Here is a 23,382-nt window from a genome sequence, read left to right as displayed (position 1 = left end):
TGAGGCCACTGCACCGTTCACCCCAGTCTTTGCATGCCACTGGGCCAGCCTTTTGATATACAATATTGTGAGCTCAAACTTAAAACACAAGTTACAAAACATAATAAAACAAGTAAGGGATAGACTACAGTGTGTGTATAGGGCGCAGTGGAGGTGAGTTTTAGGTGAGGTGGGGCAACTCTTCAAGAGTATCGGGGTTCAGGATTTGGTGCTATGCCCCTTCCCTGGAGAGCAGTCGTACCTGTGAGGTGTGCTCTTATGGTAAGGATTGCCTCAAGACATCAAACTCTCAAACCATTAAGCTGAACCAATTGGTTGACTATGATGGCAATGTGGACCCATTCAGTAACATGGGAACAACTGTGGTGGTAAATCTGCTTGACCAGCATCCCATACTGTTCCACTATCATTCAAATCAGAAATCCATGCTGGTCCACCAACATTCCATGCTGGTCCACGAGCATCCCATGCTGGTCTAGCAGTAACACCAGCATCTGACCAGCACAAACCAGCATTAACCAGTTTACACCAGCAAAAAATCCATGCTGGTTGATGCTGGATTATTATTATTTTTTTTTCACCACATCCATTTCCATCCATTTTACAAAGTGTACCACCATCTGTCCATCCAAGTTCCTTCCTGGATTCCGAATTTACCAATTCCTTCTTCATCACCCGTTTCCTTCACCAAAGTCTATTACAATCTACACACATCACGACTCTCTCTCTCTCTCTGTCGGGCATCCTCAGAACTACTTTGACTAGCTCCTTACAGAATTTGTCTTTCACCTCGAGGTTACATCCTTGTTGTGGGCCATACCCACTAATGATATTATTCATAACACCCTCAATTTCAAGTTTCAGCCTCATCACTCGATCTGATACTCTTTTCACGTCCAAGACATTCTTAGCTAACTCTTCCTTTAAAATAACCCCTACTCTATTTCTCTTCCCTTCTACACCATGGTAAAGTTTTCCTGTCATAGTCCCAACATTCAAAGTACCCACATTCAGTTTTATTCACAGCATTCTTCGTGGCGTTTGCTTCACCATATTTCTTGACTGCGAAGATTGCCTCTGGGAGATGAAGCACACTAGTCTTCAGTACGCTATGTATTTTTTATCAGTACAGGCATCAGTAGAAAGCAATGCTATTTTTCCAATGATTTAATATGTGATGCTGTCTTTTTGTCATATGTGTGTGTGTTCCGGGTTTTGTCTTCCCCCCTGTTTCACACACACCTGCTCATGTGAGCATCTTCATCACCTGTGCCTCGTTCACCCTAATTACCCCTTGTATATAACCTCGTGTCTCATTTCCTCTCGTTGCCAGTTCGTTGTACCTTGTCGTCGCGTTCCAGCATTCCTTGTTTCCACGTCATAGATTCACAGTAAGACCTGACCCTGTTCCGATTATCGACCTTGTCTCTTTGCCTCATGTTTTTGGATACTGTTGCCTCTTTTGGATTGCCTGCCTGTGTACCGACCTATGCCCGTCTATTAAACCTCTCTTTTTGGAAACTGTCAATTTGTTTTGGAGTCGTGCATTTTTGGGTCCTATCCTCTGTTCCGTTCATGACAGAACGAACTGGCCAGAACATGGACCCAGCAGACTCAGACCCGGTGCGCAAAGCCCTTCAAGCGCAGGGTCAACGCCTCGCGAAGCAGGATGAGCAGATTGCCGCCCTCCACCTTCATCTAGAGGGACTGTCAAGTTATCAGGACAATATGATGAGACAGGTGGCCTCGCAGTTTGAACTTCTTATGAAATTTTTTCAAGAGAAGGAACCAGTTGGCACCACACCCAGTACCGCCACGGTACTTCCATGTGAAGTACTCACCATGCAGCCACCTGCCACCTCCGCTGCTGTCTGCCCACAGCTCTCTCGACCGGAGAGGTTCTCTGGAGAATCTGGGAACATTAAGCCGTTCATCACGCAGTGCGAACTCCACTTTGAACTGCAGGGAGCCGCCTTCCCCACCGAGCGGGCAAAGATCGCATTCGTCATTTCCCACCTGACTGGTCGTGCGGAGGCGTGGGCTACTGCTGAATGGAGCCGCAATTCCGCCGCGTGTCATTCATGGGCTTTTTTCGTCAAGACTATGGAGCAAATTTTTCAATTTTCCACTCCTGATCGTGAGGCAGCTCGCTCCCTTGTCACCTTACAACAAGGCAAGCGCAGGGTGTCAGATTACGCGATTGAGTTTCGCATTCTAGCAGCTGAGACTCATTGGAATAATCCGGCGCTACTTGATGCCTTTTTTCAAGGACTATCCCCCGCCGTCAAGGATCATTTAGTCCCGCTAGACCTGCCACCCGACTTGGACACTCTCATCGCTCTCGCCCTCAAGATCGACAGAAGGCTTTTGGATCGCGAGCTGGAAGGAGATCGGCGGAAGGATGCTTCACCGCGCACTTGGAGGACGAGCCTCGGTGACAAGCCAAACCAAGGCAGATTCCCTGCTGCCAGTCTCAATCCACTGGCTAGCGTCACCACGGATGAGCCCATGCAACGGGGCAGGTTCCGTCTCTCCTCTGAGGAACGTCAACGCCGGCTGAGGGAAGGGCGGTGCTTCTACTGCGGTCAGTTGGGTCATTCCGTGAGAAACTGTCACGTCAAAGTTGCCGGTGCCGGTAGCCAGGGCACGGGAGAGGTGAGTCTGAATTTCATTAAGGAAGACCCTACACGGGTTCTTCCTAAAGTGACACTAGGCTCTCCTGATTTATCTCAAGTGCCCACCTGTTATCAGGATATTAAAGATGTTTTTTCCAAGTCCAAGGCCAAATCCCTTCCACCCCACAGACCTTATGACTGTGCTATTGACTTGCTGCCTGGAACCACACCCCCACGAGGGAGGTTGTTCTCTCTTTCAGGGCCGGAACACAAGGCCATGAAGGAATACGTAGAAGAATCACTGGCAGCTGGGATCATTCGCCCATCTTCATCCCCTGCGGGAGCAGGATTTTTCTTCGTGGACAAGAAAGACAAGACCCTGCGACCCTGTATCGATTACCGGGGTCTCAATGAGATCACGGTAAAAAACAGGTACCCTCTTCCTCTCATCTCCACCGCCTTTGAGTTCCTGGAGGGAGCCAAGATTTTCACAAAACTGGACTTAAGAAATGCATATCATCTAGTCAGGATAAGGGAGGGGGATGAATGGAAAACAGCATTTAACACACCAACGGGACATTATGAATATTTGGTAATGCCTTTTGGGCTTACTAACGCTCCAGCTGTTTTCCAGAACCTTGTCAATGATGTCCTGCGCGACATGTTGAATGTTTATGTTTTTGTTTATTTAGATGATATTCTGATATTCTCCCCGGATGAGGAGACTCACATTATTCATGTCCGCTCTGTTTTGCAGCAGTTACTGCAGAATCAACTCTATGTCAAGGCTGAGAAATGTGAGTTCCACCAGGCGTCCGTTTCTTTTCTGGGTTTCGTCCTGGCTCAAGGTGAAGTCAAGATGGACCCTTGCAAAGTCGATGCCGTTATTAATTGGCCTACTCCCACGTCACGCAAAGATGTACAAAGGTTCTTGGGGTTCGCAAACTTCTACAGGAAATTCATCAGGAATTTCAGTTCTATAGCCTCTCCTTTGCATGATCTTACCTCGCCACACAAACCTTTTGTATGGAACCCGCTTTGTCATGCAGCTTTTCAAAGACTTAAGTCGAGCTTTACCTCCGCTCCCATCCTTACTTTGCCAGATCTCAAACAGCAGTTTGTGGTAGAAGTCGATGCGTCTGATGCCGGAATAGGAGCAGTGCTCTCCCAGAAGTCTCTCAAGGATGAGAAGTTACATCCTTGTGCGTTTCTCTCCAAAAAATTGACCCCAGCTGAAAAAAATTATGACATTGGCGACCGTGAACTGTTGGCAGTCAAGGTGGCTTTGATGGAGTGGAGGCACTGGCTAGAGGGGGCACATACTCCGTTTTTAGTATGGACAGATCACAAGAACCTTGAATATATTAAAACTGCCAAAAGATTAAATGCGAGGCAGGCTAGATGGGCTCTTTTCTTCTCTAGATTTAATTTTACGTTATCATACCGACCGGGTTCTAAAAATGGTAAGCCAGATGCTTTGTCACGCATTTTCTCCGAGGAGAGTTCTTTGTCCGACCCTAAGACTATTTTGCCTAAGTCATGCTTCATTTCCGCTTTTGTTTGGGACATTGAGACTGCGGTTGAAGGGGCTCTGAAAGACACTCCTAGCCCTGAAGATTGCCCCGAGAACAGGCTTTATGTGGTTCCGACCTTAAGGGGAAAAGTCATCCACTGGGCTCACACGAACCGAACGGTATGTCACCCAGGCATTGCCAAGACGCTATCGGTGGTCGAACAGCGCTTTTGGTGGCCTAATGTTAGGAGGGATGTTAGCGATTACGTCAATGCTTGCCAGGTATGTGCTGCTAACAAGGCCTCTCATCAACGTCCTTCTGGGGAGTTGCGACCCCTGCCAATACCACAACGTCCTTGGTCAGACATTTCCGTAGACTTTGTTACAGGATTACCGGCCTCTAAAGGCAATACCACCATTCTTACAGTTGTTGACAGGTTCTCTAAGATGGCGCACTTCATTGCACTTCCAAAACTCCCCTCAGCTAAAGACACTGCCGAGCTAATGATTAATCAGGTTTTTAAGTTCCATGGTTTCCCCAAGAATGTGGTGTCTGATAGGGGTCCCCAATTCATTTCGCAATTTTGGAAGGAGTTTTGTAAACTCATAGGTGCTACCGTCAGTCTGTCATCCGGGTTTCATCCTGAAACCAACGGCCAAACCGAGAGGCTGAACCAGGACCTGGAGACGGGGCTCCGATGTCTCGCTTCACAGGAGCCGCGATCCTGGTCTCAGAAACTGGTTTGGGTCGAATTCTCCCACAATTCCCTCCCCTCTGCATCCACTGGTCTATCGCCTTTTCACGTTGTGCATGGTTACCAACCATCTCTGTTTCCTGCCATAGCCCCAGAATCCACAGTTCCAGCGGCATTAACCTTGGTGAGACGCTGCAGGAGGACCTGGGAGCGAGCCCGCCAGATGCTGCTGCGCCAGGGACGGTCCTACAAAGCCGCTGCTGACCGTCGGAGGACACCGGCCCCGAACTACAAAGTGGGTCAGCGAGTTTGGCTTTCGACCAAACATATTCCACTCCGGGTGGAGTCCAAGAAGCTCGCTCCCAGGTTCGTTGGGCCCTTCCCCATCACAAAAATAATCAACCCTGTCACCGTGAAGCTGAGGCTCCCAAGGTCTATGCGGGTCCACCCTACTTTTCACGTCAGCCTACTCAAGCCAGCCCGGGAGTCCCCTCTGGTCCCGCCTTCCAGGCCCCCTCCTCCCCCCCGGTTTGTGGATGGGGGCCCTGTCTTCTCTGTGAAGCGGCTGTTGTCATCTCGTCGGAGGGGCAGGGGGTTTCAATATCTGGTGGACTGGGAGGGCTATGGGCCTGAGGAGCGTTCCTGGGTACCGTCTGCGTTTATCGTGGATGATTCGCTCATTCGGGACTTCCACGTTGCGCATCCAGGGGCCCCAGGGCCGTCTGGGGCCGGCCGTTAAGGGGGGGGTACTGTCATATGTGTGTGTGTTCCGGGTTTTGTCTTCCCCCCTGTTTCACACACACCTGCTCATGTGAGCATCTTCATCACCTGTGCCTCGTTCACCCTAATTACCCCTTGTATATAACCTCGTGTCTCATTTCCTCTCGTTGCCAGTTCGTTGTACCTTGTCGTCGCGTTCCAGCATTCCTTGTTTCCACGTCATAGATTCACAGTAAGACCTGACCCTGTTCCGATTATCGACCTTGTCTCTTTGCCTCATGTTTTTGGATACTGTTGCCTCTTTTGGATTGCCTGCCTGTGTACCGACCTATGCCCGTCTATTAAACCTCTCTTTTTGGAAACTGTCAATTTGTTTTGGAGTCGTGCATTTTTGGGTCCTATCCTCTGTTCCGTTCATGACACTTTTATTTTGTCTGTCTGCACTTTTAGTTATACTGTGTTAATAAACATTATAAAAGTGAATGGAGTACCACATCCAATCAATGAGCGACATAGAAGGATAAAGAGAGAGCTGAGTAGCAGACAACAACTCACCTTGTCCCGCCTTATTTGTCTCTTTCTAAATGAGACAGAGGAGTGTAGCTCTGATATAAACTACAATAGAAATGGGTAAATTGGTAACTGTGAGTATACAATAACTCAGAGAGACAAAATGTACAGCAGGACCATTTTCCTATCATTGCTGCCACACTAATCCCTTTCTTGTGGGATTAAAAAATGTGAATTCTAACCCCTTCTAATCTTTTGCAGCTGTGAGTACCCAAATGAGTAGCAATTATTACAACACTTTGTCTGGCTCATCCATTGAAGTACTACTTGTTTAGCTGTGCGGATACAACGTCATCTTGTGCACACCTGGGTGCAGCTAGCGTTGTGGTATTTATGAGTTATGCTCCTGCATTATTCTCAACTTGACCACATCCCATAGCTGAACCACTCTAAACCAGCAGGTAAATAGACCAGACAATTGTGGTGGTCTTCCCCCAATCACATTATGTATCTTTGCATTTTATGAATCGTGTATGTTTGTATAGTGGGGTTTGGGGAAGGTGTGTGTGTAGGGGTGGGGGCAAATATAGAGTAAGGATGGAAGAGCAGCGGAAGTCCTCATCCCATCACCATCTCCAAACATCGCGTTTTCTTTCTTTAAGATGGAAAATTGACTGCAGGCTCCGTAAAGGCTAACTCCAGCCATATTTCACAGTTGTGCTCAAATTAAAACCATATGTTCCTCAGTGTCTGAATGCATGGCTGCAGGCCAAGTAGCACAAGCCTTGATATATTTGGAGGAACATATTTATTATCTTCTAAAGGAATGCAGCACAGCTCTCAGCACAAATCATTCTAGTAATGATGAAATGATGATCACAAGATCACAAGGAAGAGGATACAGATGAGTGGTGTCTTGACTTGAGGAGGTGAATACAGAAGAGAAAAACATGTATTTTTAACACGTGGCATGACCAAAATGTGGACAAAGATGCATTAGTTCACATTTTTAGTTCACATCCCAATTTTGTATCGTGGCTGTTTAATGATTAGCTGCTCTTTTTAGTTCATTCTTTGTGAAGATTCAAAAATACCTACAGTGCCGTGAAAAAAGTATCTCAACTTCTTACATTCTTGCACAGTTTCCCCACTTTAATATTTCAGATTACCAAACAAACCTAAATAGACAAATATAACCCAGGTGAACTGTAAAATGCTGTTTTTAAAATGATGATTTCATTTATTAAGGAGAAAACCAACTACTCAGTTACCTGGCCCTGTGTGAAAAACTAATGGCTGGTTGGTCCATCCTCAACAGCAACAACTGAAATCAAACGTTTTCTATACCTGGCAATGAGTCTTTCACATCTCTGTGGAAATATTTTTGCCCACTTTTCCTTGCAGAATGGTTTGAATTCAGCAAAAATTTAGGGTTTTCGAGCATGAACGGCCTATTTAAGGTCATTCCACTGCATTTCAATCGGATTCAAGTCTGGACTTGGACTAGGCCACTCAAAAGCCTTCATTTTTAATGTTTTTAAGCCATTCAGAAGTTGACTTGCTGGTGTGTTCATTATCCTGAACCCAAGTGTGCTTCTGCTTGAGGTCACCAACCTTATGGCTTCAGGATTTCCTGTTATAGAGCAAAATTCATGGCTCCATCAATCATATCACACTACCACCACCATGTTTGACTGTTGGTAGGATGTTATTTTTCTGAAATACTGTGCTACATTTACCCCAAATGTAACGAGACACACGCCTTCAAAAAATCTCAACTTTTATCTCGTCAGTCCATATAATATTCTCCCAAAAGTCTTGGGAATCATTCAGATGTTTTTTGTTGTTGTTGTTTTTTCTTTTTTTGCAAAAGTAAGACGAGCCTTGATTTTCTTTTCAGTCAGCAATATTTTTCGCCTTGGAATTCTGCCAAGGAAGCCATTTTTGCCCAGTCTCTTCCTTATTGTTGTATCATGAACACTGACCTTAACTGAGGCAAGGGAGGCCTGCAGTTATTAAGAAGTTGTCGTGAGTTCCTTTGTGGCCTCCTAGATGAGACATTGCTGTTCTGTTGGGGTAATCTTCATAGGCCGGCCACTCCTGGGAAGGTTCACCACTGTTCCATAATTTCTCCATTTGAGGTTAATGGCTCTATGATTCACTACAATCCTAAAGCATTAGAAATGGCTTTGTAACCCTTTCCAGACTGACTGATGTCAATTAGTTTATTTCTTGACTGTTCTTGAATTTGTTTGGATCGTGTCATTTTGTTGCATCTTTTTTAGATCTTTTGTCTGGCTTGATTTTGTTCAACAGGTTCTGCTTAAGTGAGTTCTTGATTAAACAGGTTTTAAGATAATCGGGGTTTAGTGAAAATTAACCAAAGGTTGTGATTAACCACAATTAATTCATGATTTTTTAACAAGGGGTGTAATTACTTTTTCACACAGGGCCAGGTAACTGAATAGTTTTTTTCCCTTAATAAATGAAATTCTTTAAAACAGCATTTTAAGTTCACTTGGGTTATAATTTGTCTGATATTTACATTTGTTCGATAATCTTAAACATTAATATAGGAAAATTGTGCAAAAATATAAGAATTTGAGAAGGGGGACAATACTTTTTCACGGCACTGTATGTAAAACTCAAATGATGATGATAAATTTCAGGTACTCGTGGCTCAATTTGGATGGACTTAAAGTTGAACTAACTCGTAGTCGTATTTTGTTTCTAAATACATTCAATATGTTTGAAGTTAAGTGCTGAAAATGTGTAAAGACAGAACTACTTAATTCTGAATTATTGAAATATAGCTTATCATTATTTTTCATCGTCTCAGTTGGCCAGATTTTTGCAACAGGCCTTAAAACTAGCCCAATGACGACAGCGAGCTGGGGCGTAGACTTTCTAGCATGAGGCCCTCCCCCGCTATTTAAACACCAAGAGCCGTTATTCCATGCAGTGGCCATTTGGCGGAATTGCCAATTCCTCATTCATGATAACCTTTAACCCATTACTACCAGTATAGCATACAATTGGGCATCAAACAATGCCTACAACTCGATAAAATACATCTTCCCTGAAGTGTCATATGTTTTGTGTTATTTGCGCGACAGTGTCTTGCCATCTGGCAGCACGCGCATTGCGTTGCGAGGCAGTGACAAAATGGATGGGAACCGCCGCAGCCCATTGCTAGCCCGACAACAGTTAGAGAAGCTGCCGGAAGTGCGGCACAACATCGTAACGGCTGTTAACCTCACAGTTGTCGGCTGCATATTGTGGGGCGAGGAGCAGGAAGGAAAAACATTCATCCACGAGGACTGGTGCGCGTCGCGTGGCTGTGGCCGCTTATGGCGCACCCTTCGGCGGCCACAGATGTGTGTTGTCCTGCTGAAATTCAAAGTAGGTAAAATTGTCCTGGCGGCGCGGCTTATGGTCATGATGCGGGCTAAGTGGCTGCTTCTCTGTAGCCCGTGAGTGAGATTGGGGGATTTCTGCCCTTCCGGGTTAGGAGCTGTGAGGGAAGGAACAGATTTGGGCAGCCGTGGCCCAATGGTTAAGATCATCGCCTGCCACCGTGGGGGACCTAGGTTCAAGACCCTGACTGGACCACCCACCAACATCCCCCAGACTCATGGCTGTGGTGTCCTTGAGCAAGACACTGATACCCAGAAATGCTCCCCGGGCGCTTCAGCTACCCCCTGCTCCAGTGTGTTCCACTAACGTGTATGTGTTCTCTGTGATGGGTTAAATGCAGAGAGCAAATTTTGTGTACATGCATGCATGTTCATGACAATAAAAGATGATGATTCTTGATTCTGATTCTTCTTCTGATTTGATTGACAGCTGAAAGTTCCGGGGAGGTGAGGTTTTCAGAGCTTCCATCAACACACCTGCAGCATCTACAACCCGAAAGAATGTCTCAATTCTTTTTTTTTTTAAACTCTCCTGTTCAGCTGCATGGCCTTGCAGAATGGTGGATCTGTATGCCTTTATGCTGGAGCACTTTTGCTGTGTATCAGAGGAGTTTGGAATACTCCCTCTGCTTAATTATTATTATTATTTTTAATTAATCTGATGTTTACTGAAGATTCAGCCGGACAGAAAAGGGTTTTAGGGGACAGACGGGGACAGAGTGGACAAGGGGACTAGGGATGAGAACCACAGCAGAACAATAGTGAGAGTCTACATACAACCCCAATTCCAATGAAGTTGGGACGTTGTGTTAAACATAAATAAAAACAGAATAAAATGATTTGCAAATCATGTTCGACCTATATTTAATTGAATACACTACAAAGAGAAGATATTTAATGTTCAAACTGATAAACTTTATTGTTCTTAGCAAATAATCATTAACTTGGAATTTTATGGCTGCAACACGTTCCAGGGTCATGTTTACCACTGTGTTACATCACCTTTTCTTTTAACAACATTCAATAAACGTTTGGGAACTGAGGACACTAATTGTTGAAGCCTTTTAGGTGGAATTCTTTTCCATTCTTGCTTGATGTACAGCTTCAGCTGTTCAACAGTCAGGGGTCTCCGTTGTCATATTTCACGCTTCATATTGCGCCACGCATTTTCAATGGGAGACAGGTCTGGACTGCAGGGAGGCCAGTCTAGTACCCGAACTCTTTTACTACGAAGACATGTTGTAACACGTGCAGAATGTGGTTTGTTATTGTCTTGCTGAAATAACCAGGGGTGTCCATGAAAAACTTTGCGTCCATAACAGTCCGGATGGTTCTTTCCCTTTTTGGCCCGGAGGACACAATTGTCCACAATTTCCAAAAACAATTTGAAATGTGGACTCGTCGGACCACAGAACACCTTTCCACTTTGCATCAGTCCATCTTAGATGAGCTGGGCCCAGAGAAACCGGCGGCATTTCTGGGTGTTGTTGATAAATGGCTTTTGCTTTGCATAGTAGAGTATCAAGTTGCACTTACGGATGTAGCGCCGAACAGTATTTACTGACATTGGTTTTCTGAAGTTTTTGAAGCAGTGCCACCTGAGGTCACGGGCATTCAATGTTGGTTTTCGGCCTTGCCGCTTACTTGCAGTGATTTCTCCAGATTCTCTGAACCTTTTGATGATATTATGGACCGTAGATTATGAAATCCCTAAATTCCTTGCAATTGTACGTTGAGGAAAATTGTCCTGAAACTCTTCCATCTTTGCCTGTGAATGACTGAGCAATTCAGGGAAACTCCTTTTATACCCAATCATGGCACCCACCTGTTCCCAATTAGCCTGTTCACCTGTGGAATGTTCCAAACAGGTGTTTGATGAGCATTCCTCAACTTTCGCAGTCTTTTGTGTTCCAGCCATAAATTCCAAGTTAAGGATTATTTGCTAAAACAATAAAGTTTATCAGTTTGAACATTAAATATCTTCTCTTTGCAGTGTTTTCAATTAAATATAGGTTGAACATGATTTGCAAATCATTGTATTCTGTTTTTATTCATGTTTAACACAACATCCCAACTTCATTGGAAATGGGGTCGTGTCTTCTTCTTTTCCTTTTGGCTTGTCCCTTTAGGGGTCGCCACAGCGCGTCATCCTTTTCCATGTAAGTCTATCTCCTGCATCCTCCTCTCGAACATCAACTGCCCTCATGTCTTCCCTCATGACATCCATCAACCTTCTCTTTGGTCTTCCTCTAGCTCTCTTGCCTGGCAGCTCCAACCTCATCATCCTTCTACCAATATACTCACTATTTCTCCTCTGGACGTGTCCAAACCATCGAAGTCTGCTCTCTCTAACTTTGTCTCCAAAACATCAAAACTTGGCTGTCCCTCCGATGAGCTTATTTCAAATTTTATCCAACCAGGTCACTCCGAGAGCGAACCACAACATCTTCATTTCTGCCACCTCCAGCTCTGCTTCCTGTTGTCTCTTCAGTGCCACTGTCTCTAATCGGTACATCATGGGTGGCCTCACCACTGTTTTATAAACTTTGCCCTTCATCCTAGCAGAGACACGTCTGTCACATAACACACCTGACACCTTCCTCCACCCGTTCCAACCTGCTTTGGACCCGTTTCTTCACTTCCTCACCACACTCACCATTGCTCTGTACAGTTGACCCCAAGTATTTAACGTCCTCCACCCTTGCTATCTCTTCTCCCTGTAGCCTCACTCTTCCCCCACCACCCCTCTCATTCATGTACATATATTCTGTTTTACTTCGGCTAATCTTCATTCCTCTGCTTTCCAGTGGATGCCTCCATCTTTCTAACTGTTCCTCCACCTGCTCCCTGCTTTCACTGAAGATCACAATATAATCTGTAAGCATTATGGTCCACGGGAATTCCAGTCTAACCTCATTTGTCAGCCTATCCATCACCACTGCAAACAGGAAGGGGCTCAGGGTTGATCCCTGATGCAGTCCCACCTCCACCTTAAATTCGTCTGTCACACCTGCAGCACACCTCACCACTGTTCTTCTGCCCTCGTACATGTCCTGTATTATTCTAACATACTTCTCTGCCACTCCTTACTTCCGCATGCAGTGCCACAGTTCCTCTCTGGGTACTCTGTCATACGCTTTCTCTAGATCTACAAAGACACAATGTAGCTCCTTCTGACCTTCTTTGTACTTTTACATCAACATCCTCAAGGCAAATAATGCATCTGTGGTACTCATTCTAACTATGAAACCATACTGTTGCTCGCAAATACTCACTTCTGTCTTGAGTCTAGCCTCCACTACTCTTTCCCATAACGTCATTGTGTGGTTCATCAACTTTATTCCTCTATAGTTACCACAGTTCTGGACATCACCCTTGTTCTTAAAAATGGGCACCAGCACACTTTTCCTCCTTTCCTCAGGCATCTTCTCACGCGTTAGAATTCTATTGAACAAGCTGGTCAACAACTCCACAGCCACCTCTCCTAGATGCATCCATACCTCCAACGGAATGTCATCAGGACCAACTGCCATTTTTCATCCTCTTTAATGCCTTTCTAACTTGACCCTTACTAATCATTGCCACTTGGTCCACCACACTTGCCTCTTCTACTCTCCATTCACTCTCATTTTCCTCATTCATCAACTCCTCGAAGTATCCTTTCCATCTATCTCGCACACTACTGGGCACCAGTCAACATATTTCCATCTCTATCCTTAATCACCCGAACCTGCTGCACATCCTTCTCATCTCTATCCCTTTGTCTGGCCAACCTGTATAGATCCTTTTCTTGTTCTTTCGTGTCCAACCTGGCATACATGTCATCATATGCCTCTTGTTTGGCCTTTGCCACCTCTACCTTTGCCCTATGTCACATCTCAATGTATTCCTTTCACCCCTCCTCGGTCCCTCAGTTTCCCACTTCTTCTTAGCTAACCTTTTTCCTTGTATGATTTCCTGTATTGAGAGGTTACACCACCAAGTCTCCTTCTCTCCTTTCCGGCCAGAAGATACACAAAGTACTCTCCTGCCTGCCTCTCTGATCACCTTGGCTGCAGTGGTCAAGTCTTCTGGAAGCTCCTCCTGTCCATCGAGAGCCTTTCTCACCCCTTCCCGAAAAGCTGCACAACACTCGTCCTCTCTCAGCTTCCACCACATGGTTCTCTGCTCTGCCTTCGTCTTCCTAATCTTCCTCCCCACCACCAGTCATCTTACACACCAACATCCTATGCTGTCGAGCCACACTCTCCCCTACCACTACCTTACAGTCGGTAACCTCCTTCAGATTACATCGTCTGCACAGGATGTAATCCACCTGCGTGCTTCTACCTCTGCTCTTGTAGGTCACCCTATGTTCCTCCCTCTTCTGGAAAAAAGTGTTCACTACAGCCATTTGTATCCTTTTTTAAAAGTCTACCACCATCTGTCCTTCCAAGTGCCTCCCTTTCCTGGATGCCGTACTTACCCATCACTTCTTCATCACCCCTATGTCCTTCACCAACATGTACATTACAATCACGACTCTCTCTCTGTCTGGGATGCTCAGAACTACTTCGTCTAGCTCCTTTCAGAATTTCTCTTTCACCTCTAGGTCACATCCTACCTGTGGGGCATAGCCACTAATCACATTATACATAACACCCTCAATTTCAAGTTTCAGCCTCATCACTCGATCTGATACTCTTTTCACCTCCAAGACATTCTTAGCCAACTCTTCTTTTAAAATAACCCTGACTCCATTTCTCTTCCCATCTACACCATGGTAAAATAATTTAAACCCTGCCCCTAAACTTCTAGCCTTACTGCCTTTCCCCCTGGTCTCCTGGACACACAGTATATCAACCTTTCTCCTAATCATCATGTCAACGAACTCCAGAAATTTTCCTGTCATAGTCTCAACATTCAAAGTCCCCACATTCAGTTCTAGGCTCTGTGCTTTCCTCTTCTCTTTCTGCCGAAGAACCCGCTTTCCACCTCTTGTTCTTGTTGGACTTCGACCCACAGTAGCTGAGTTTCCACCGGCGCCCGGCAGGTTGGCGGTGCCGGTGGCGGACGTTGTTGACCCGGGGCACGACCGATCCGGAATGGAATTCTTTGGATGAACGCACATATATGTTTGGCAAAGTTTTAAGCCGGATGCCCTTCATGACGCAACCCTCCGCATTTATCTGGGCTTGGGACCGGCCAAAAGTTTGCACTGGCTTGTGCCCCCCATAGGGCTGCATTTTACATATATATATATATATATATATATATATATATATATATATATATATATATATACATGCACGCATACATGCACACACACACACACACACACACACACACACACACACGCTTACCTCGCTTCTGCTTCCTCCTTCGCCGTTCGTGGCGCGTCCACTGTGGGTGCGATGCAGGAGTGGGGGTCGGAGTTGTTGTAGGCAGCCAGACCAGACTGCAGTTCCGTGGCTCCTCAATGAGAGTAGACTTTGAACTCCGTTCTGCCTGTGAGAGTAGACTTTGAACTCCGTTCTGCTTGTGTCGAGCAGCAACCTGCGACTGTGTCTGTATCAGAGCGGAATTGGTGTGTGAGAGTTAACTGTTGCGATAAACCCGTATTTTAAGTAGGACTCCTGATATAGTGTTGTTTCGTTCACGAACGTTTCGTTCAAAAGAACAAATCTTTTCAGTTAACATAATGAGCTGAATTAGTTTATGAAATGATTTTCTTCTTTGGGCTCTGCCGCAGTTACCCAGCCCGCTCGGACCGGAAACGGAAGCATTCTGTGCAGTCATGACGTGTCAATTGAGACACGCAGCTGTTGCGGCAGAGAAGATCCGGTCAATTTTCAAAATAAAACACATTGACACATGAATTGCAATTTTACAGCAATTATATAAATTGGTCATTCTTTCTCTGTGGCCTGGTAACAACTGCCTCACAGCCCGGTACCAGTCCGCGGACCGGTGGTTTGGGACCACTGTTCTAGAGAACACACAATGCAGCTACGAGGACTGGCTGAGGACAGTCACATCACAACAGGTTAGAAATAAATAATAAAAGTTACAAAATGTATGTCTATATTACAATGTTCGATAGCCAATTATTCATATTTATTGTCAAGAGTTTGGAGGAGAATGCTGCCTGCACCCTCAGCCTTTCATCTCCTGCCATGCCTGCAAATGAAGGCTATAATAGGGACGAGAGGCTGTTTCTTTTTTATCTGAGGACATCATGATGTTGTCTTTCCTGTGGTTGGCACATCAGTGAGGGTGAAAGTAAGAAGACCAAGAAAGCTTGGATCTTCAGGTGTTCCCCTGCCTCTTTCTCCAGCACCCAGACGGCAGCAACACCCACAAGGCCTCATAAGCATTGGCGGGAAAATGATGACGCCCTCCAATTCCTCCGTGAACCCGAGGATGCCAGTCAGAGGCTCCACAAAGAGTTGCTGGGTTAACTGAAGTCGCCCAGTAAGTGTTTGAGGCCCTGATGCAGTGGGAACGTAATGTATTCAGACCATCTTAAATTTTTCACTCTGTTATATTGCAGCCATTTGCTAAAATCATTTAAGTTTGTTTTTTTCCTCATTAATGTACACACAGCACCCCATATTGACAGAAAAAATATGGAATTGTTGAAATTTTTGCAGATTTATTAATAGAAAAAAAATGAAATATCACACAGCCATAAGTATTCAGACCCTTTGCTGTGACACTCATATTTAACTCGGGTACTGTCCATTTCTTCTGATCATCCTTAAGATGGTTCTGCACCTTCATTGGAGTCCAGCTGTGTTTGATTATACTGATTGGACTTGATTAGGAAAGCCACCCACATGTCCTTCTGACCTTACAGCTCACAGTGCATGTCAGAGCAAATGAGAATCATGAAGTCAAGGGAACTGCCTGAAGAGCTCAGAGACAGAATTGTGGCAAGGCACAGATCTGGCCAAGGTTACAAAAACAATTCTGCTGCACTTAGGGTTCCGAAGAGCACAGTGGCCTCCATAATCCTTAAATGGAAGACGTTTGGGATGACCAGAACCCTTCAGAGAGCTGGCCGTCCGGCCAAACTGAGCAATTGGAAGAGAGGAGCCTTGTTGAGAAAGGTAAAGAAGAACCCAAAGATCAATGTGGCTGAGCTCCAGAAATGCAGTCGGGAGATGGGAGTAAGTTCTAGAAAGTAAACTATTGCAGTCCTCCACCACTCGGGGCTTTATGGCAGAGTGGCCCGACGGAAGCCTCTCCTCAGTGCAAGACACATGAAAGCCCGCATGGAGTTTGCTACAAAAACACCTGAAGGCCTCCAAGAGGCACGGTGAATGACTGGTTAGCACATCTGCCTCACAGTGTGGAGTTTGGATGTTCTCCCTGTGCATGCGAGGGTTTTCTCCAGGTACTCTGGTTTCCTCACACCTCCCAAAAACATGTATGGTAGGTTGATTGAAGACTCTAAATTGCCCGTAGGTGTGACTGTGAATGGTTGTTTGTTTATATGTGCCCTGCGATTGGCTGGCGACCAGTTCAGGGTGTACCCCGCCTCTCACCCGAAGATAGCTGGGATAGGCTCCAGCACACCCACGACCCTAGTGAGGATAAGCAGTAAACAAAAAAAAAACAAAAAAAATAACGAAGGAGTGGCTTCAGAAGAACTCCGTGACTTTTCTTGAATGGCCCAGCCAGAGCCCTAATTTAAACTCAATTGAGCATCTCTGGAGAGACCTGAAAATGGCTGTCCACCAACATTCACCATCCAACCTGACAGAACTGGAGAGGATCTGTAAGAAGGTGTGAAATCCAGGTGTGAAAAACTTGTTGCATCATTCCCAAAAAGACTCATGGTTGTATGAGCTCAAAAGGGTGGTTCTACTAAATACTGAGCAAAGGGTCTGTGTGATATTTCAGTTTTTCTTTTTTAATAAATCTGCAAAAAGTTAAACAATTCTGTTCTTCTCTGTCAATGTGGGGTCCTGTGTGTACATTGAGGAAAAAAATGAACTTAAATGATTTTAGAAAATGGCTGCAATATAACAAAAGAGTGAAAAATTTAAGAGGGTTTGAAAACTTTCTGTACCCACTGTTGATCAACTGTAAGAGTTAATTGATGACAGGTTTCTTATAGTTTGCATTTTATGTTTACACCTTTCACTACTTTATAACTGAGAGAAACCTATTTTGCCCCATTTGCATCTTTGTTCTGATTTTTTAAATATTTTATTAAACTGTATTATATTTTTACTTGGAGTCATTGCAGTAAATAAGAAAAACAAGCAATAAAAACAATAAACACATTTATTGGCACAAAAAAGGAATGACAAACAGGGCATTATTACAATATGAACATTTTAAGAAAGAACAGGATAATTTCATAGTATGGCCTCGTGACATCTGTAGTGTGTCCTCTACTAATTTTCATCTACCTGTCTTGGGCATCCATTTGGGTGTTCCTGACATATCTCTGAAGCACCGATGCACATGTTTTGGAGAAAACAGGCCGGCATTATGATCGTCACTATTGCATCAATCTGGTTGTTCTGCAGATCTCGTAGGCACCTCCACTTGCACTTCATCCTGAAAATGTTTCAAGAAAAAAGAGGGAGTATGAATTCAGAAATAAGCCAAAGTTTGTCAAAAATGAAGAACCACAATAATAAATTCTGCTTTTCAAATAATAGAGTGAGACTAGAGAACAGATTAGTGTGGAGCTGAAACAATGTATAAACATCAATCAGTTTAAAAACACAAAGTATCATTACCAAATATGAGGAGGTAGTAGTATCAATATAAATGTAAATCACGATTAGGTGGGACAATAAATACATTTGTACTGCTTGTATATTATATAGGTATAGTTGTTTTTGTTTTGTTTGTGGTAATCAATCTTTTTTTCTTTTCAATTAAATCCAAGATCTTATTCCGATACCATCACATCCCGTTTTTTACGATAATTTTTTTTAACGATCATTTTTACGATCAATGGGCTTTATCTTGTCAACTCAAATGCGACCGGATACACTCGTTACCGTGGCGACGACAACTTTGTATTATTAGGACAAAATGGGGAAAAACATGTGTTGGTGATCACTGGTGCTCAGGACAGGAGAGGACGTTCGTTTAAGGCTTGCTTGAGGTATGTGCACGTACTAGTAATACGATATGGCTCGCAAGCAGGCAACAAAACGGTATGTAGCCTAATAAGCTTGTGGTACGACGAATGGTTGGACGTAAACATGCCGCCGTTCTGTCGAATCATGCTCTAAAGTTTCGGTGTGGGTGAAGTAATTTAATTAAAAAGAAAGTAATTTAATTACAGTAAATTAGCACCCATTATTTCTGTCATGTAATGTTGGTTTGACCTGACTGATTAGAATACATGATCTGACTAGAGCAGTGATTTCCAACCTTTATGGAGCCAAGGAACATATTTTATAATTGAAAAATCTCACGGAACACCAACAAACCAAAATGTCACAATAAGTGGATACATGAATTACTGTATGTACCGTAATTTCTCATGTATAATGTGCATTTTCCCCCCCAAAAAATTGTCAAAAGTCAATAGTGCGCATTTTACATAGATATAGGGTAAATGAAAAAGCTTTCACATTTTATAAATGTATGCCGCCATCTCAAGTTTATGAAAAAGCTGTACATTCATTCCAATGTCACCGCCACCTAGAGGTTATGAGAAAGATGTACACTTTCATTCTAATATGCTGCCACCTAGAGGTTATGAAAATGGTGTAGCCTACACTTTCATTCCAATATGGCAGGGGTACGTATGACTGCATATACTGTATGTACAGGTGTGCTCATAAGTTTACATACCCTGGCAGAATTTGTGAAATATTGTTATTTATTATTACTTTTTAATATGACTGGGCACGGTGTCCGACTGGTTAGAGCGTCAGCCTCACAGTTCTGTGGACCCGGGTTCAATCCCCGGCCCCGCCTGTGTGGAGTTCGCATGTTCTCCCCGTGCCTGCGTGGGTTTTCTCCGGGCACTCCGGTTTCCTCCCACATCCCAAAAACATGCATTAATTGGTGGCTCTAAATTGCCTGTAGGTGTGACTGTGAGTGCGAATGGTTGTTTGTTTGTGTGTGCCCTGCAACCAGTTCAGGGTGTACCCCGCCTCCTGCCCGATGACAGCTGGGATAGGCTCCAGCACGCCCGCGACCCTAGTGAGGAGAAGCGGCTCAGAAAATGGATGGATGGATGGATGACTGAACAACAACCATCATTAATTTCTTTATGGTTATGTTTTGTTTAATGATAATGCTTTTCTGAATGCTTGACAGTTTAATTTGAATCCCATTAAAATAAAATTAAATGTGTTTCACCTTGCCCTTCATATTTACTTTAAATAATTGAGTCAGCGAGCCCGTCCACGAGGGTACCCAACCGAGGGGACGCCACCGACCACCCAGGACCCATGGAGGTCCCAAGCCTGACCAAAGCGCCACGACCAGCCCCAAGGGGGAAGGGCAAGGGCACCAGACCACCGCCCACCATGCCCGACAAGCGAGACCAATGCCGCCACCGCCCCCCCCACCCCCTGGACAGCATGGGGACCCCAGACACCAACAGGGCCCAGCGCAGGAGCCAGCCACCACACCAGAACAAAGAAAACAAAAAAACGGTCATAACTAAGCGGCCGTCATGAGTAGGCCTGGGCATCGAGAAACGACCGTAACCGGGACCGACGTCCTGGCCACCCCAGAACCGACCAAAACTAAAAACCCCATCCCCCAACCCCGACGCCCACAGCCCACCCACCCCGAAGAAGAAGAAGCGGCGAGAAACAATGAAGAACATGCGATAACCAACGAAGAAGAGCGTGCAAGAAGACGCGCCTGCGCCCAACAGCGGCGGAGGCAAACAAAACCGCGCCCCAACCCTGCCAAAATCAATGACCACTCGCCCCAGCACAACACCCGGAACAAAACCATACCGCGCAAAGGATGCCCCCACAACGCGCAGTGCCCAATGCGCCCCGAGCCCCAGTGAAGCCAACTCCCAGCCAACCAGGCTAGTGAAACCACAGAACACATCCATGCCAACACCGAGACAGCCTACGTGGCAAACTGAAAGGAGGCAGCGCCCCACAGCACCTGGTTCCATCTAAAGAAAAATAAAATAAATTAAAATAATATAAAATAAATACATAAAAATAAATGAGTAAATAATTGTTTTTTTTTTTTTTTTTTTTTTGCAATGCCACCCCCCCATGCCAATATGCTGAGCTCCGGCGCACACACCCCAAAACAAAAAGCCACAAGCCCAAAACAGGAAACCAAGCCAAAACCCGCACATGCAAACCACCCGACGTGATGTAACAACCCCAAATAACCACCCCAACAACGTTACATCCAACCGCAGCCGAAACTGCCGGGGTGCAGACACACAGTTTGGCAGGTTCCTGTGTGTTTGCTTAAAAAGTCATCCAAAGATCAAATCGGACCTTGGATTATGCTATCAACGTATTCCTTTTCTGTTTGGATAACCTCTATCTTCTGCTAAATTCAACATGTCCAAGAAAAAGGGACACTATAAACTTGTATCTAGCCAGATGGAGTCAGCACATGCTATTCACAAGGGTACTGGACTATGGCCATGACAGGCCACCAGGAACAGGCTGTCACAGGCAAACCACTCCTGGGTGTTTTTAATCTCTTGCTGATACTTCTTTTGTCTGGTGATGTTGAACTAAACCCTGGGCCAGTGCTAGCTGGGTCTCCACCTCTGCTACCTGGGCCAACATCACTGCCAACTGGGCCTTTACCTCGAGCACCCGGGCTAACACCACTGCTAGATCAGCTAACATCATGGCTAGCTAGGCCTCCACCTCTACCGGCTGGGCCTCCACCTCTGCTGGTTGGGCCTCCACCTCTGCTGGTTGGGCCTCCACCTCTGCTAGCTAGGCCTCCACCTCTGCTAGCTGGGCTTCCACCACTGCTGGCCAGGCCTCCACCACTGCTAGCTGGGCCTCCACCATTGCCGGCTGGGCCTCCACCACTGCTAGCTGGGCCTCCACCTCTGCTAGCTGGGCCTCCACCACTGCTGGCTGGGTCTCCGCCTCTGCTGGCTTGGCCTCCACCTCTGCTAGCTGGGCTTCTACCACTGCTAGCTGGGCCTCCACCATTGCCGGCTGGGCCTCCACCACTGCTAGCTGGGCCTTCACCTCTGCTAGCTGGGCCTCCACCACTGCTAGCTGGGCCTCCACCACTGCTAGCTGGGCTTCTGCCTCTGCTGGCTGGGCCTCCGCCTCTGCTGGCTGGGCCTCCACCTCTGCTAGCTGGGCTTCTGCCTCTGCTAGCTGTGCCTACACCTCTGCTAGCTGTGCCTCCACCTCTGCTATCTGTGCCTCCACCACTGCTGGCTGGGCCTCCGCCACTGCTAGCTGGGCTTCCGCCTCTGCTGGCTGGGCTTCCGCCTCTGCTGGCTGGGCCTCCGCCACTGTTGGCTTGGCCTCCACCACTGCTGGCTGGGACTCCACCACCGCTGGCTGGGCTTCCACCTCTGCCGGCTGGGCCTCCACCTCTGCCAGCTGGGCCTCCACCACTGCTAGCTGGGCTTCCACCTCTGCTAGCGGGGCTAACACCTCTGCTAGCTGGGCCTCCACCACTGCTCTGGCTGATGCGGAAGCTGGGAGCATAAAGCTATATGCAAACATTGCCAATAAAAGAAACAGGGGGCTGCCAAACCCCGCAATACTAAAGCACCGGAAATGCAGGGTGTTCCAAACCGTTAATAACTCTAAATTAATATGGGACTCAACACATAAACCAAAAGTCATTCTTTATGCACACTTTAATATACGAAGCATTTTAACGAAAAGTGATCAGGTCAATCACCTTCTCACTGACTCAAATATTGACTTCCTCTGCCTATCTGAGACATGGCTCCATGAATCTTCGCCCTCCGCAATACTATCTGTACCTGGTTATAAAATGTTTAGAAAAGACAGACAGGGTTCTAAGGGAGGAGGTGTTATGATTTATGCCAAGGACACTTTTAATTGTAATGAAATACATGTTACAGATGAGAATGGATTAGAATTTCTTGGACTAACTGTTTCTTTGTCACAGCAAATGTATTTTATTCTTGTAGTTATTTATCGGCCTCCCTCATCAAATGCAGATTTTTATGAAAAGCTGGAAATTTTACTGAAACAACTCAATCTTGCAAAAGAGGTGATAATATGGGTGACCTAAATGTTAATTGGGAAGTTAACAAATTTAGGAAAAAATCGAAAAGGGTTATGAATGATATGGAGATGACTCAGGTAATTAATGGCCCTGCGAGAATTACAAACTCCACCCGCACTCAGATTGATCTAGCTTTTACTAATAGGCCATAAAGGATCTTGAAGCCATACAATATGCTCACAGGATTGTCTGATCACAATCTTATAATGGTCACAAGAAAATTTAAGAAAAAGCGCTTCAAACCCTTGGCCACCACTGAATCCTATAGGATATCAAAACATGAACAACACAATTTCCAAGATTCTATCTAAGAAGTAAACTGGGATGTATAACTCGCTGGCAAGAATTTAGATGAGGATTGTTCTAAATTTGCCAACAAAATACAAAAAAATATTATTCAATTTACACGGATAATTAAACTAAAAGCTAGAAAGAATGGCCTTCCTTGGTTAAACACATTTATTCTGAAACTGATGAAAGAACGAGATCATTCCTTGAAGTTGTCGGTCAAATCAGGATACAATAGACACCACTTTTTTCACTGAGAAATAGGGTAGTGAAAGAAATAAGAAAATCTAAAGCTGACTTTTTCATTACTGCTTTGAATAGTGCAAAGGGAAATTCTGAAATAACCTGGAATTATATAAAAAAAAAACTATTGGGTGATACACAAAATAAAAAAACAAAACTAATCCAAATTCAATTAAATGGAAACATCCTGT

At 45.2% G+C, this 23,382-nt stretch overlaps 1 long non-coding RNA gene across 1 annotated transcript in view; it reads right to left on the bottom strand.

The window, feature by feature from the left end:
• Positions 1–4,973: 4,973 nt before the first annotated feature.
• LOC133466424 (uncharacterized) overlaps positions 4,974–23,382 on the bottom strand; it is a 40,907-nt gene continuing 22,498 nt past the window's right edge. Inside the window, exons 2-4 of the long non-coding RNA XR_009784934.1 lie at positions 17,872–18,022; positions 14,812–15,016; positions 4,974–9,567 (exon numbers count right to left, since the gene is read on the bottom strand). This is a non-coding gene — a long non-coding RNA (uncharacterized LOC133466424). The remainder of the gene's footprint in view (positions 9,568–14,811; positions 15,017–17,871; positions 18,023–23,382) is intronic.

This window comes from Phyllopteryx taeniolatus, chromosome 16 (assembly GCF_024500385.1).
Source record: "Phyllopteryx taeniolatus isolate TA_2022b chromosome 16, UOR_Ptae_1.2, whole genome shotgun sequence".
Lineage (NCBI taxonomy): Eukaryota > Metazoa > Chordata > Actinopteri > Syngnathiformes > Syngnathidae > Phyllopteryx > Phyllopteryx taeniolatus.
Note: the sequence above shows the minus strand (reverse complement) of the source record. Positions and strands in the feature narration are given on the sequence as shown.